The sequence below is a fragment of the Canis lupus genome, unplaced genomic scaffold (genome assembly GCF_011100685.1).
Source record: "Canis lupus familiaris isolate Mischka breed German Shepherd unplaced genomic scaffold, alternate assembly UU_Cfam_GSD_1.0 chrUn_S559H721, whole genome shotgun sequence".
In the NCBI taxonomy this organism is placed as follows: Eukaryota; Metazoa; Chordata; class Mammalia; order Carnivora; family Canidae; genus Canis; species Canis lupus.
Window position 1 is genome coordinate 21561 of NW_023331498.1, and position 15384 is coordinate 36944.

A 15384-nucleotide genomic window follows, 5' to 3' on the forward strand; every position below is an offset into this window, starting at 1 on the left:
CGGAAGTCAGCGGCGAGCGCCAAGGCCCCCGCGTCTCTGCGCCAATAAAACTTGGTTCAGGTTCACGGGATCCGCATCCCACGCGGTGCTCACGCTCCAGGAAGCAGTCTTCTCTGTGGATTCTCTTCAACCTTCTAAAGCCGTGGAGACGCTCTTCATCCCCGGGCTGCGCGGCAAGACGGTGGTGGGCTCGGCCGGGCCTGTCCTGCGCTGACCCCCGCCCCCGCCCACCTCTAGGGGGGTCAGAGGGGGGCCCGGCCCCCCGCAGGAGTCTGCTCACACCCCACTGGGCCGCGCCTGCCGCAGCCGTGCAGCCTGTGGAGCAAAGCAGGGGGCCTGGGGGCTCAGTGACACCGGGGCCACCTCGTCTCCTGTGGGGCTCGGCGTGTCCTGGCTCTTGACCTCTCCTCAGAGGCCCGCTATCCCCCAGCCAGCAGTCCTCGATGACACAGGCTTCCACGTTCTCAGGATCTTAGAAAGCCGTGACGCAGGACAGAAGGGCGATGCTCCCCCGCCAGCCGGTAGGGTCTGCCCCCATTGGGTGCTTCTGGGCCCGCTTCCCAGGTGACCCCAGGCCCCTGGGCGGCAGGCAGGGCCCCTCCTCCCGCAGCGATGCCCAGAGCTGCGGCAGCCAGTGACTGGGCCTCGGAAGCAGATGACCCCTGTCCCCTGTCCCCGGCACCAGAAGGAGCCGCCAGCCATCTCGTTCCAGTGCTTGCTCTGTTTTGCGTTCAACAGACCTTAATGGGTGCCTCCTATTGCCCACCCTAGGGGCACAGATTGGTGAAGCACACAAACATCTCTGCCCTCACAGCGTTTGTGTTCTAGAATCTTCCTCCACACTGCGGCAGGAAAACCTGGCTTCTCGAGGCACCGAGGGTCTACTCTGGTGCTCATTAAATCCCTCGCCTGCCCACCCAGCTGCAGCGGGGCTCCAGCATCACCCTCCCCACCCGGGACACAGTTTGGGTCTCCTTGCAGGGTCCCTGAGGGCGTCCCATGGCCCGCCACTCTCCGGCCCTTCCCTGTCCCCCATGCTGGCCCGTGTCCTTGCTCCCTGCCCGCGTCCTTCCCCATCAAATCCCAGTGCGATGAACCAGGCCAAGTGCAGCCAACCGCCAAGCTCCCCCCCACCCCCAGAAGGCCCTGCCTCAGCTCCCGGCTCCCTCCGGGTCCTCGCTGTGCAGGTGGACACCTGGGCAGACCCCAGGGTGTGTGGACAACGGTGGCTGCCCGGCAAGACGCACTGAGTTATTTGCTTTCTGCGGCCGGGCCTCTACCGGCAAGTGAGACACAGCTCAGACTCACGCCTGCAGAGCTCAGACAGTTTGATCAGCTTTTTCTTGGTGGATGATAAATACTGAACTAATTGAAATCAAATCAAACTGTGTGGATGTGTGTGGAGCTTCATTAGCGTCCAGGTGACTTGCCAGGCCTGATGGGAACTGCAAAGATAAATGAGAGGTGGTTACTGGTCTCAGGGGAGTGGCAGCCACGCTGCCAGCTTGTTACTGGGTGACTAGTGAGTGTCAGTCCTATGCCAAGGGCAACGGCAACAGGTGGTACCTGGAGCCAGGGTGACGGGAGCCTGTCCACATGCAGGAGGGACGGCGTGGGGAGATGAGGAGTGCTGTTTCTGCACCAACGGGCCCCGTGCAGTTCTCGGGGCTCCCAGAATGTCTTGGGGCTGGGGCTGGACGAGCCACGGGGCAGGATGCACGTCTGGAAAATGCACATATCCTTCTGATTATAAGAATAGAAAATAAAGCAAAAAAAAAATCTAAGGAACATTTAAGTTGCCAATGATACTTCCACCCAGAGATAACCATAGTTACCAGTTTTGTGTTTTTCCTGCTTTTCAAAAATTTTATGTAGCATGTAGAATTTTCACATATTAAAGCCTGCTTTAAAGGATAATGTCACTGACTGCACAGCATGCATGGCCAGTGTGACACAGTGTCTTTGCACACCCATCTGTTGATGGGCATTTACATCGTTGAATTCTATTCCTACAATTCACACTTGTGAGAACTTCCTCCTACAGAAACGTTTCCTCTCACTTTCACTTTCTCCTCAAATAAACTCCCAGAAGCGGGATTACCTGTCAAAGCTGAGGGCAAAACTCTTTTCCATTTGGCGCTTGCTTCCCATGAAGGAAATACCAGGTGTCTCCTCCAAACAGGCGTGGAGGTCTCTTCTGGTTTGAATCACCAGCGTTGAACATCGGCACCTGCGTGTGTGAAAGCATGTGTATGTGAGTGTGAGCTCCTGAGTGCGAGTTTGTGTTCATGAATGTGTGTGCACATGCACATGTGAGAGCTTGTGCATGTGTGCATCTGTGTGTGCATGTGTGAACATGTGCACAAGTGCATACATATGAGCATGTGCACGAGTGTGCATTTGGGTGTGTGAGGATATGCGTGTGAGCACATGCAGGTAAGCATGTGTGTGCAAGCATGTGACTGCATGCATTGTGTGCATGCATGTAAGCATGTGCATGCAAGCATGTACACGTGGATGTGGGTGAGTGTGTACCCATGTGTGAGAGCATTGTGTGTGTGCACAGGTATGTGCATGCACGTGAGCATATGTATGATTGGTGAGTGGTGCATGTGAGCATGTGCATGTGTACAGGTGAGTGCACATGTGCAAGAATGTTGCGTGTGTGAGTGTGTGCACAGGTATATGCATGCATGTGAGCATATGCATGAATGGTGCGTGGGTGCATGTGAGCATGTGCACGTGTGAACAGGTGAGTGCACATCTGCGAGAACGTTGTGTGTGTGTGTGCACAGGAATGTGCATGCACGTGAGCATATGCATGAGTGGTGAGTGGGTGTGAGCATGTGCATGTGTGTTCAGGTGAGTGCACATGTGCAAGAACATTGCGTGTGTGAGTGTGCGTACAGGAATGTGCATACACGTGAGCATATGCATGAGTGGTGAGTGGGTGCATGTGAGCATGTGCATGCGAGTGCGTGCAGGAGTGTATGAGTGAGCCAAAATGAGTCGCAGAACAGGATGCACATGACCCTGCTCTGCAGAGACAGCTGGGGACTGAGCTGTTCTATGGTCCTGTCCCAATGCCAAAACTCCGCCTCCCCTCTGTCCGAGAGGTCATCCCGTGTAGACAGTGACGTGACCCCAGTGATGCTGACGTAACGCTGGGGCTTGGGTCACTCACATCGCGCACCCTACACCCGGGCTGCTCCTGAAGTTCGGGAGAACAGTGCAGATCCGATCCTGGCTGCTAACCTGCCCGGTGCCTCCTGTGCCTGCCTCCCCCCGCGTCTCGGGACGTAACGCCGCTCTGTCACCTGTACAGGGTCTCGGTCGGTCACGTCACAGTCGTTCCTGTAACTGAGTTGCAGGCTGCCTTATTTCTAATAGGTCATGACATTTAAAAACCAGTAAGCGAGGACCTGTAGGTCAACATGGCAAAGCAACTTTGTGCTTTAAAATCCTCTGTTCCCGGGACAGAAGAACTACGACGTGCAAGAGGGAGAGCGAGATGGAACAAGCCTCCACACGACAGGTGTGTGTCTCTGGGGACAAGAAGAGAGCCCGCTGGGGGGCATTTCTAGTGACTGCTGGGCCCGGGGGTCGCTGGGCGCCAGGGGGGCAGGCCCGTGCGGGCTGGGCCTCGGCCTCCCCCTGCGCAGGCTCCGGGCAAGAGGGGCTGCACCACGTCACCAGGTTGTGAGGGCCGAGGGGACCGACCGATGGCCAGAACCCCGAGATCCCCACGTGGGCTGGTGGAGGTGGCTGAGGGCAGGTGTTCACAGGAGGAGAGAGAGAAAAATACCCGCCCTCACCAACCGTGCCCGAAAACCCAAGCTCTGGGCCATGTGAAGGGACCCACCCGCACCAATGCGGCAGCGGGTGCTGTAAAACACAGGCCTGCGGGGTGCGGCGGCCAGGTGGGCTCTCTTTCCTCACACTCCATCGGTTGTGCAAAATCGGACCGTGTTGCAATCTGCGTTGTGCATTCTGTTCTTTCCAGGGGTAACATGTTAGTACATGCAAGGGGCTGAACCGTGTCCCCCCAGGACCCACCCGGGAAGCCCGAACCCCCGGACCTCAGGCATGACGGTTTGCAGATGGGGTCAGTGATGGAGGTACAATGAGGCCACTGGGGTGGGCTCTAATCCCATAGGACTGGCATCCTCGTGGGAAGGGGACATCAGGACACAGACCAGCAGAGAGGACAGCCACGAGGGGACACAGGGAGGAGATGGGCCCACGAGAGGCCCGAGAGACAAGCCTGGAGCCAGCGGGATGCGTGGGGACCTAGCCAAGGGCAGCCGAGGGCCTCGGGTTCTTGCTTTCTCTGTTGGCTTTTTCTTCTGTTGCTGCAGCACATTTTCAAATAACTTCCAAGAAAGGTACAAACCCAGATGCCTCTGGAAGCTTCTGTGCGTCTGGCGGTCCTCGGCGGACCCGCAGTGTGGCTCCTGCCTGGGTGCAGAGCTCCACCTGGGCCTCCCTGGGAGTCTAGAATTTCCAGGGACCCTTCGGATGTCTACTCAGGTCTAGTCCCTCTGCTGGTGAGGGACTGGTCTAGTCCCTCTGCTGGTCTAGTCCCTCTGCTGGTGAGGGACCTGACCAGTCCCTGCCTTATTTGCGCCTCAGCCAGGACCCCAAAGCCATTCACGGATCCCCTTGAACTTAACCCGAACGTCTCCCTGCGTGTTTTCGTGGAAGCTCCTAGAATCCTGCCTTTATCCTTGGCATCTCCCAGGCAGTTACACAAGAGGTGGACTCTGTGGGTCTGTTCCCATCAGTGCCGTCACCTCCTGGTGGCCTCCGGGACAGCAGCTTCTCCATGTTACCCCAGGGACTGACCAGAACCCCCCTGTGCAGCGGAGGCCATCCTGCCCCGACGCTCTGTCTGGTTTTAGCCTCTCCTCTCATACTTTCTCGGCCAGCTCTCAGACCCGTTTTACCCGAACACTTGGTTTCTTTTCCAAAAGGTCACTCTCAGTCTCCGAGTGTCCCTTTGTCTGGTATCTGGTTTTTATGTCTGTTCCTCTTCCTGAATAGCTCTGAAAGCACAAACTCAAAGATACTTTGGGAAGAGCTCTTATGTTGCCGAGCCGTGGAGGGGGGTCTCTCCTGGCCTCACCCTCTGCTGTGGGCTCTCCCCCGGGTCTCTCCTGAGCCCTGAGTGGCCTCTTTCGGTCCATGAGAGCACAGGCCTAGCTTCCAGAAGCCCTGGAGTTCCCCACAAACTCCATTCTTTGGCGGGGGGCTTTTGGTCTGCCTTTTGGTGAGGGGGTCGGGTAGGCCAAACCTGTCAGGGCACCAGGGTGACAGGTGACAAGGTGACAGCATGGGGAGACACTGAGGGGCCTGAAGGCGTGGTTGCTGGTGCCGCTGCTGGGTGTTTGTTCCACCCCATGCCTGGCCTCAGTATTTGCACTGACCTTGACCTCTGTGTGCTCACCTTGACCTCTGCGTGCCCACCTTGACCTCAGAGTTCCCACCTTGACCTCCACGTGCTCACCTTGACCTCTGCGTGCCCACCTTGACCTCCGTGGCCTGGGCAGACCTCCAGATGCTCTTGCTGTGACTTGCCTCGCTCTGTCCCTGTGCACACGCACCCGTCAGCTCACCTCAGGTCACCCACTCGCCTGGGCGCACCTTTCCTTCCCTCTTTGCTGGGTGTGTTCTCTTTGCTGTGCATCCGGGGGGCGAGGTGGCACCGTCCCCAGAGGAATGAAGGTGAAGGCATGTTGGCCTTTGCTGCCTCGAGTACGGATGACAAAACAGCATCTCCTCGGGGCTCCAGTTTACATGTCTTGGCTCACTTTGCTTCCCATCTGTGCTGGTCACCTGTATCCCCTTGGGATAGGACGCTTTGCACTCTGGCTTCGTGATTTTCTTGACTCGTACGAGCTCTTTACATGTAAAAAGCCGTTCACCCCTCTCCCCTTATTTGCCACCAATGCTGTTCGTGGTGTGACTTAGGAATATGAAGGAGAGTAAACCCGTGGTGACAACTGCGTCCTGACCAGTCCCTGCCTTATTTGCGCCTCAGCCAGGACCCCAAAGCCGTTCACGGATCCCCTTGAACTTAACCCGAACGTCTCCCACACACCATTTTGAGAGCCCCACCTGGCCTCCTCCCACCTCCACAGAGTAGGACGGAAGCCAGATCGGTCCTGGGGGCGTCCAGATTCCCTGGGGACAATGGCCTGTGCTCCCTGGAATTACTGTGACTTGAACTTGATGTTTTTGTATCTGTAAGAATCAGGTGGAGCCAACCTGCTTCTCGGGAAAGCCACTTGACGGCCTTCTGTGTGACTGCATGTAGGCCGGCTACATGAACCAGCTACGTGTCTGCCCAGCGGAGCTTTGAAAGCTGCTCCGACTCCTTCAGTTGTTCTCTACAAGCAAACAGAACTATGTCCAGAAAGCCCAACGGCCTAAAGTACTCCCGATGTCACCGCAGCACGATGGTCAGCTTTCTGCCCTAAGAGCCCACCTGCGAGCGTTGTCATCCTGAGTGTCAAGTGGGTTTGCACCACCTCCCTCCCAGTTACTGGGCCGATCCAACGAGGCGGCCCCGGCATCTGGCAGCTCGGGCCCCGTGACCAGGCACCGGGGGCCAGGAGCTGGAACAGCATCCGTCCTCCCCTGGCGCTGGACATCCGAGATCCAGGTGGGAGGGGTCCCTCCTGAGGCCTCCTCTGGGTGAGCGGACAGCCATGTCCTTCCCGGGTCCTCCCGGGGTCGTCCCTCGGTGCGGGTCTGCATCCTGATGTCCTCTTCTAATGAGGACACAGTCACACTGGAGCAGGGCCCACTCTAGTGACCTCGTTTGCCTCATCACCTCTTTAAGGACCCCTCTCCACGTAGAGACCTGTTCTGAGGTCCTGGGAGGTAGAGAGGAGACACGATCCAGCCCCCCATGCCTGTGTAGGAGCCTCCTGGGATTTAGTGTGCAATGTGTGCCTTCTACCTGTCTGCAGGTATCTGGAAAGAGTCCCTAAAGGGGTGATGTAAGGGACACAGGGTATCCGGGTCCCCGTCCCCAGAGCTGGTGACCATCAGAGCAAGGGCTGCGGTCGGGGTGCTTGTGGCTCAGGAGCCAGGCCTGTAGAACCTGGCAACACGGTCCCCCTTCCCCCGGAGCGCTTGGCATCAATATTTGCTGCTGCTGAATCATCACAGGGCTATGGTGCCCCTTGGAGCAGATTTCCCCAATCTTCCCTAAAACAGTAGCAGGCTGGTGACTCATGAAGTTTTGTAACTGAGAGCCTGTCAGGTCCTCAGGACATATGTCCCCCAGCTTGGGGTGGGAGGGGATGCTGCTGGCCCACACGATTAGAGGGAACAGGACCTCGGCTTACCTGGCCGGTGGCTCTGGCTCCCGGAGCCTCGCACACCTGCTCTGCCTTTGTCGTGGCGGCCCCGTGCTGCACTGGCCTCAGCGAGCATCGGAACATGCCAAGGCCCAGGGAGGGATTCTGGCCCCGACCCCTCGTTGTCTTGCTGTGTGACCTCAGGGGGGTCCCTGCCAGCAGGAGCCTTGGGGTCCCCACCAGGAAAACAGGAAAGCTGACCTCTGAGGGCTTGTGGGTTTGCTGCCCAGGAGGGAGGCTTTGGCGCCAGCCCTGCCCCCTCCCCGGTGGGCAGAAGCGGGGTCTGGGGTGATGCTGGGTCTCGAGACTGGGAGTTTACTTGGGTCCCCTTCCTATTGGGAGCTCGGCACTTGTCTCAGGGGACAAAGTTTTTGAACTCCTTGAGGAAACTCCTTCTGAGTGAATGAGTTGCCTTCCTTTCCAATTTTGTTCAGCGTAAGGGAATGTTGTCTGTGTGAGGAGAACTTGGCTTCAGAAGGGTCTGTCTCCAGAGCCTGCAAATGAGGGATCCTCGTTTCTCCTGTAAAAGCAGCATGTGGTGCCTCGCAGGGGGCGGCCGGGCCGGCTGAGCTCAGGATGGCAAGCCATGTGATTGTCCTACCTCTGGTCTCTGGGGCCCCTGCACACTGTGTCCCAGGGTGGCAACTCCCAGCAAGCACCGGGCTGCCCCTGTCTCTGCATTTCCGCCAGCACCAACCTGGCGACCTTCTAGAGGCCGGCCATCCTGACACGTGTGAAGGGACATCTGTGCGTTTGATTTGCGTTTCCCTGGTGGTGAGTGATGTTGAGCGTCTTTTCACGGGCCCATGGGCCATCTGGATTGGCTGTCTTCTTTCTAGGTACCTTGCCCATTTTTAAATGCTTTTTGTTTGTTTGCTATTAAATTATATAATTTCCTTATTTATTCCAGATATTATCCTGTTATTAAATGTATGCTTTGCAAATATTTTCTCCCCTTCCACCGGCTGCCTTTTCGTTCTGTTGCCTGCGCCGTGCAGAAGCTTTTCTCGTGTGATATAGTCCCACTTGTTTATTTTGCTTTCATTGCCTTTGCTTTTGGTGTCAGATCCAAGAAATCACTGCCAAGACCGATGTCGAGGAGTTTTTCCCGATATGTTCTTCTATGATTTTTGTGGTTTCAGGTTTCATGTTCAAGTCTTTAATCCATTTTGAATTGATTTTTATATGTGATACACCCCACGTTTGCTGTAGGTTTGTCCACAATCGCCAAGATATGGAAACATCCTGAGCGCCCGTTGATGGGTGAATGGATAAGGAAACTGGTCCATGTACTACTAAGTATGATAGAAAACACATATATGATGGGATGTATTCACCCATATAAAGAAGGAAATCCTACGGTTTGCAACAACGTGGATGAACCCAGGGGTATTATCCTCAGCGTAGGAAGCCAGAGAAGGGTAAATCCTGCCTCGTGTCACTTACACGTAGAATCTAGATAAACAGGTTGAACTCACAGAGGCAGTATAATCTGGTTGCCTCGGGCTGGGGGTGGTAGAAGGGGGGTGTCGGCCAAACTTCCAGTCACAAAGTCAGCATGTGGGGGAGGACCGTGCAGCACGGTGACCACGGCCAGCAGTGTGTGCTACACCCCTGGAAATGGGTAGAGGAAGTGGATCAGGGACGTTCTCACCAAGAGAAAAAAGAAGGTGACGCTGTGAAGTGATGTGTTAATTACCCTGCTTGTTGTGATTATTTCAGCATGTAAGGTCTATCAAATCATCACAGCATACACTTTAAATAGATTACAATTTTGTCAATTATACTTCAATAAAGCTGGAAAAAAAAACAGCAAAGTCAACAGACCCTCAAACTTCATCACTTTCTAATTACGTTATCACTTCTTACTATTTTCTTGAGGGTATTTCTGCGGCAATTGCATCTGTAACGGCGAGCATGCTCTACAAAGGCGCTATGTATATTATTTATCCCTGTTATTTTTCCTAGAGGTGATTGTGAAGCTTTTACTAGTGCACAGCTGATTCTACTCTTAAAACACCTTAGGTCATTGAAAAAAAAAAAAAGAAAAAAAAACACCTTAGGTCACTTTCTTGCTTGGGAATGTCATCATCTTTCTCTGCTACGAGGGGAGCAGTCAATCTCGGTGGATCATCCGTGGAACCCAGGAAACAATGACCCCAGCTTTCTTGCCCTCTGCTACCATCCGTAAATGTTTTCTTCTCCACATATATTGTTCATTCCAGTCCCATAAAACGCTAATGGATGATAACTTCATAGCCCTGCCCCCACTCAAGGGCTAATTGCTGTAGTACAGCTGCTACTGTCTTAAGTTGAGGATTAAGGAGACGTGTTACAGGTGCCCAGTGGTGAGGGTTAATTTATGTAGCTGGCTAGGCTATGATGCCGTTTTTGGTAAAAAAAAAAAAAAAAATTGCTGTGAAGATATTTTTGAGATGTGGCTGACACGTACATCATGCACTCTGCCCCTGAGTAGAGCAAAGAGCCGTCCTCAATGTTGGGAGGGCCTGGTCCAGTGAGGTGAAGGCCCTCAGAGCACAGACCTAGGTCTCCTGCAGCGAAGAAGCCCTGCCTGAGGTTCCACTCACTGACCCACTGTGCGACCTGGGTGGCGCCACACTCACAGGAGCCAATTCCTGAAAATCTCTCTCTCTGCCGACATCCTGTTAGTTCTGCTTCTCTGGAGAACCGTGATGAATACATCAAGGAAAGCTCACTGAGCTGCAAAGGGAAACGATGGAGGAAGAAAGAGGCAGAACCACTGGACTCATGTGATATGTGTGTGCCTGGACCACCAAACGCAGAATTCCGTACTGGAGAAGTAATCCTCCAAAATGGAAGGACAAGTAGGTAATTTCTAAGACAAAGTGGAGGGAACCCATTGCCACCAGCCATGCAGGAGAATGTTAGAAGGGATCCTCCAGGTAGGAGATCATCAGATCCTCGCCTCCTCGTTGTCAGAAGGCTGCTGGACAGGCTGTGCTCAAGGCGTTGTTCTTAGATCTGAAGACTAATTGTTTTTCAAACCAATAGCAACAATGTAGGGTGACTAAGTGAAAGAAATGATATCAAGGCAAAGGCACAATTTGGACAGGCAGCGCCTCTGTGCCCGTGGAGCTGTAGGGTATCACTTTGAAGGTGAACTAGGATTAGTTAAAACTGCACAGTGTAATCTCTAAGGCAACAACTCAAATTATAAAAAGAAGTATAAATGCAATGATAAGAAAATATAACACCAACCCTATAAAATGCTCGCAAAACCACAAAAGGCACAATATGAAGGGGGAAAAGAGACATAAGCATAATGAATAAAAATTCATGAAGATAGTAGATATCGATCCAACATGTTGATAATCATTTTTTTTTTTTTGATAATCATTTTGATTGAGACAATTAGGAGACAGAGATCACAGAGTGAACTGCCAGACACCAACCCAGTATGTTGTCTGTGGGAGATCCTTATTAAAGTAATATTTATTGATTTAAAGAAAGACATGGAGAAAGAACTGCCATCCTGCTCATCAGACACTGATCGAAAGAAAGCTGGGGGAACTGTATTAATTTGACATATCGACTTTGAACAAGAAAAGGATCAAGGATGAAGAGCAACATAAGGATAAAGGGGCTGATCCTCCCAGAAGCCACAGTAGCACTAAACACATGCACCCAACAATCTGTGAAAAGTACATCAAAACATAAGGCAAACAGAACCATGTGGAGAGGTGTGCAGACCCACACCTGCGGATGGAGACCCAATGCCCTCTGTCAGTCAGTGATGCAGCAGTCGGGCCAGGGTGTCCAGTGCAGAGGCCTGCAGAGCAGTGACCACCTGGGTCTGACCTACACCTACGGAGTTCTCCACCCAACAGCAGAACATGCGGAGCGCTCAGCACAACAGACCACATTCTGGGCCATACAACACACCTTAGCTGATTTAAAAGACTAGAAAAACCAAGTAGGTGCTCAGACAACAGAGAATTAAACTGAAGTGAATAACAGGGATGGATGGAAAAATCCCCAAATATATGGAGAGTAAGGAACGTGCTTTCAATAATCCATAAATCAAAGAAGACTCCAGAGAAACTGCAGAATATTTCAAACCAAATGAAAATGAAAATTTGTTGGAAGCAGTGAGAACAGTGCTTACTGGGAGATTTTTCGTATAGAAGAGAAGTCTTAAATCATAATCTGAGCCACAGGACCCAAGCTCAAGAACCTACAACTGAAGAGCAAAATGACCCGAGAGCAAGCAGGAGGTAGAAAAGACAAGAACAGAAATCAGTGAAATGAAAACTATAAAAGCAACAGGGAAGGCACCCCCACAACACAATGCACACCCACAACCACATACACGCATGCACACCCCCACATGCACGCAGGCACACCCACCCACATGCGTGCACACATGCGCACACCCCAACCACACACATGCACACACACGACCACATGCATGCATGTGCACACCCACACCCACATACACATATGCACACTCATGTGCACACCCACAACCACTCATGCTCACACATGCATGCCTACACACCCATGCCTCAGTAGACCCACATGCATATACCCACACCCTCCACTCCCCCAACACATGCACACACAACCCATACCCCCCCCACAGACACCAGCACTCACACCCCACATATACACACGTGTGCACACAGACCCTTGCACATCCTGCTCTCCTCTGGCCTTCCAAGAGCTGGGGTTCCTTGCGGTCCTCTGGCATCTCCCCTTCCCACCACGTGGAGGTTCTGTTTGGAAGGACCAGGCTCTTCTCTGTTGCACCGGAGCTGGAGGGATGGGCTGTGTCCTCCAGGCTGGGCCCGGGATGTGCAGAAGCCTCATGAACAACCTGGCCTCCTCATGCGTATTCACACGTCACCAGGGGCACATCAACTCCACACCAATTCCAAACCCGGACTCCTTTCTTGTTAAATCTGCTGGGTTGAGACTAACCTCAACTCCCTAACCTGTCCCAACCCGGATTTGAGGAACACAGGAGGGGTCACCCACCTGTAGGTCAAGTGCTCCCACTGACCTGAGCACCGTCCAGGGAGGTGCTGGGTGGGGCCGCCACTTCCATCTGGGCATTGTCGCATGGGCCCTTCCCTGCGCCCCTTCCATCTCAGAGGTGAGGACACCTACTCTGGGTGTGCGGGGGCCTGCTGCTTCGTGGCGCACAGCCACCCCACCTTCAGGACACAGAGCTACCTCGCCTCCGCTGACGGCTCCTGTGAAGTGTGTCCCTTATTCTCACCTTTGTTTTCACTTTTCAGTATGGAATCGCTCAGATGTGCATCGATGTTGACTGAATATTAAGTGGCTCCTCATACCCTCACCACGTGGATTCCTTTGTCAGTGTGTGGTTCTCTGCTCCTGTGCGGGGACATGCGTCACACGTGGGGGCAGCCAGCCTGTGTCGTTTTGGCATTCTCCCCTAAGAATTAAAGACATTCCTTAGGATCCCAATCCCATTGTCACATCAGAGAAAGTTAGCAATGGCCTTTCCCTATTATCTTATGTCAAATCCCAAGTTGAAGATCAAATGTCCCCCATTGTCGCCAAGGCGTGTTTAACACGCGGTTGGTGCGAATCGAAGACGGCAGTTTTGATTTCGTGTTCCTGACGTCCTTCACCACCTTGACTTGTTGGCAGGCTGGTTGGCCCCCCGGGGCGCACCGTCCTGGCCCCGTGGACTGGGAGAGGCTCCCACGGCCCTGGGGCGGCTCTGGCCCTGGGACGCTGTCGCCGACGCAGCCCTCGGGACTGGGAGCTGAGCCATGCGGGTGCATCTGGAAGCCGGGGTGCCCCCTGCCTCGGCCTCCCTGGATGAGCCTCGCCTGGGTCAGGTGCCCACCAGGGGCGCGAGGGGGATCCTCTCACTGCCGCCTCTGGCTGTCATCTGGCCTCCCTCCATAGGAAGGGGTTTTGATCTGCTGGGCGGGCGGGGGGCGCCTCATGGTTTGCAGGGAGCCCCTCATTTCCAGGGGAACGGCTCCTATGGCCCTTGCTTCCAGCAGAGACCAATTAGGGTGGCTTTCACTCGCTCGCTGGTGCTCTCTCTCTGGGAGTTATTAGGGACTCATGGATTTTTACAGACGACATGTCTGAGTCAACTAGTCATTTTTCTTGCTGATGCCCTGGCCGTCCCCATGTTGCTCAGTGGGATCCCTGTGAAGCTCACTCCGTCATCCTTCATCCTAATGTGGGATTTGTCATGTCAGATATTCTTTGGGAACAAATGTGAAGACTTTGCATTTATTTCAGTCGGACCTGATCCGTCGTCTGAGGCCGGTGAGGCAGTGTCAGAGGCCTGGGGTGGGCGCAGGCCCAGCCCCCACACTTGCCAGCCCCGGCACCTGCAAGCACAGCAAACTGCTTGCTGGCAGCCCCACGCGTGGAGAGGACACACGTCCACGCGCCCATACCGGTCCGTGGCACCATTTGCCTCAGCGTCGCGGAGCATAAATTTCCCTGTGGGCTGGATGGTCACCCCCTGGCCCTCAGGAGGAGCTGCAGGGAGGGGGTCTGGGTGACTCAAAGCCTGTGTGTCACGCCAGAGTCACCCTCATGTCCCCTGAGAGCATGGCTTAGGTGTGGCCCCCGTGGGACCGCCCGAAGCGGGGCTGCTGTGTGCAGCGTCGCAGTGACCTCATGTGACAGGGACTGCGAAGAGGCAGGAGCAGGAAGGCAGTGGACGTGCCAGCGGGGACTCACCGTGTCCCAGCCCTGAGCCTCATCCTCCACTTCCAGGAGGGACGCCCGGGCCCGCACCTGCCACCGCTCTGAGCACCTTGCAGCACCGGGGCCCGCGGACCATGGGGGCCGCTGCGCAGGGAGTTCTGTCTGTGGTCGTCCCCCGGCCCCAGGACAGGGGGCTGTTTCTGCGACATGCACCGGCAGCACCCGCACTGAAGTCCGCCACGCACGCGGCATGCGGGTCCCGCACGCTGTGGTCAGCGGCCCTCCCGGTGGCTCCGTGCTGCCTGCGGCTTGGACTGGTGGCCGTGCTTTCTTCTCACCGCCTGGGACGAGTCCCTGCGCTCCGGGGCAGCGATCCCCTGCTAAGGTCCAACGGCATCACAAAGAGGATTAGGAAGTTGGTCATTTCGCCTCATTCGCCAAACTATGCCCATTGCTTGGGCAGGTGGAGGGCGGAAAGCGCACGGGGCTGCATTTAGCCACATCAGGGTGTGGGTGTTCTGGGGCCTGGCCCGGCAGAGCTCTGCACATTTGCCTCGACAGACGCAGTCATGCAGCCTCCCCTCAGCTCCTATTTCATGTCAGTTTAAGGTTCCCGAAGTTGAACACAAAATGGATTCAAGCATATTTTAAACCATGGTTGTTTTCTTTCAGACAAATATACTTTTTTTAAATAAAAAAATGTGTGTGTTTTCCAGGACTCCAGTCCATGCAGAGTTTAGCCTGAGCTCTCGAGGGTCTTTACTCTCTGGCTGCTTATTCATGCCCTGGGTCTGTATCCCCCGGCAGGACGGTCAGGTGTCGCCGTTGCCTGGACCTGTAACACCCATCATTAGCTCATAGGCTCTGGGGTGTCGGTGCCCTGGGTAAATCAAGAAGTTGGAGCTCGGCTCGACAGCTCACCCGTGTTGGCGTGGTGGTCCTAGTGAGCGCCTGGCCTGCTCCTTGAAGCCACAGAGTGGCTTCTTTTGCTCCAGCCATCACGTCACCCTCCAGGCAGGAATGCACCTGGAGGGTGCACTCTGCTCACCTCCCAGCACCTTCAGGGAAGGGGCCAGTTTAGTAAAAGCAGTGAACCATTTGACTTTTAATTGTTTGGAAAAAAATGATATATATATGTATATGTATGTATGCATAATAATATAAAAACCATTCTAAAATGCTCTAAAGGGAAAAAATGGAGAAGGAAAAAATCTCAGGGAAAATCTGTCAAGTTTTTTTTCATTTTCCCTAAATTGGAGACCTTAGGAATAACTTCTGCTCACAATTTACGAAGTTGGTCAACAAGTCATGGTAAGGTGAGATTTAG

At 54.2% G+C, this 15384-nt stretch overlaps 1 long non-coding RNA gene across 1 annotated transcript; it reads right to left on the reverse strand.

The window, feature by feature from the left end:
* Nucleotides 1–1150: 1150 nt before the first annotated feature.
* Nucleotides 1151–2407, reverse strand: LOC119879288. The gene is made up of 3 exons (XR_005387429.1): nt 2102–2407; nt 1567–1722; nt 1151–1445 (listed from the first exon to the last, which is right to left on the reverse strand). It is a non-coding gene; the product is annotated as an uncharacterized LOC119879288 (long non-coding RNA).
* Nucleotides 2408–15384: the final 12977 nt, after the last annotated feature.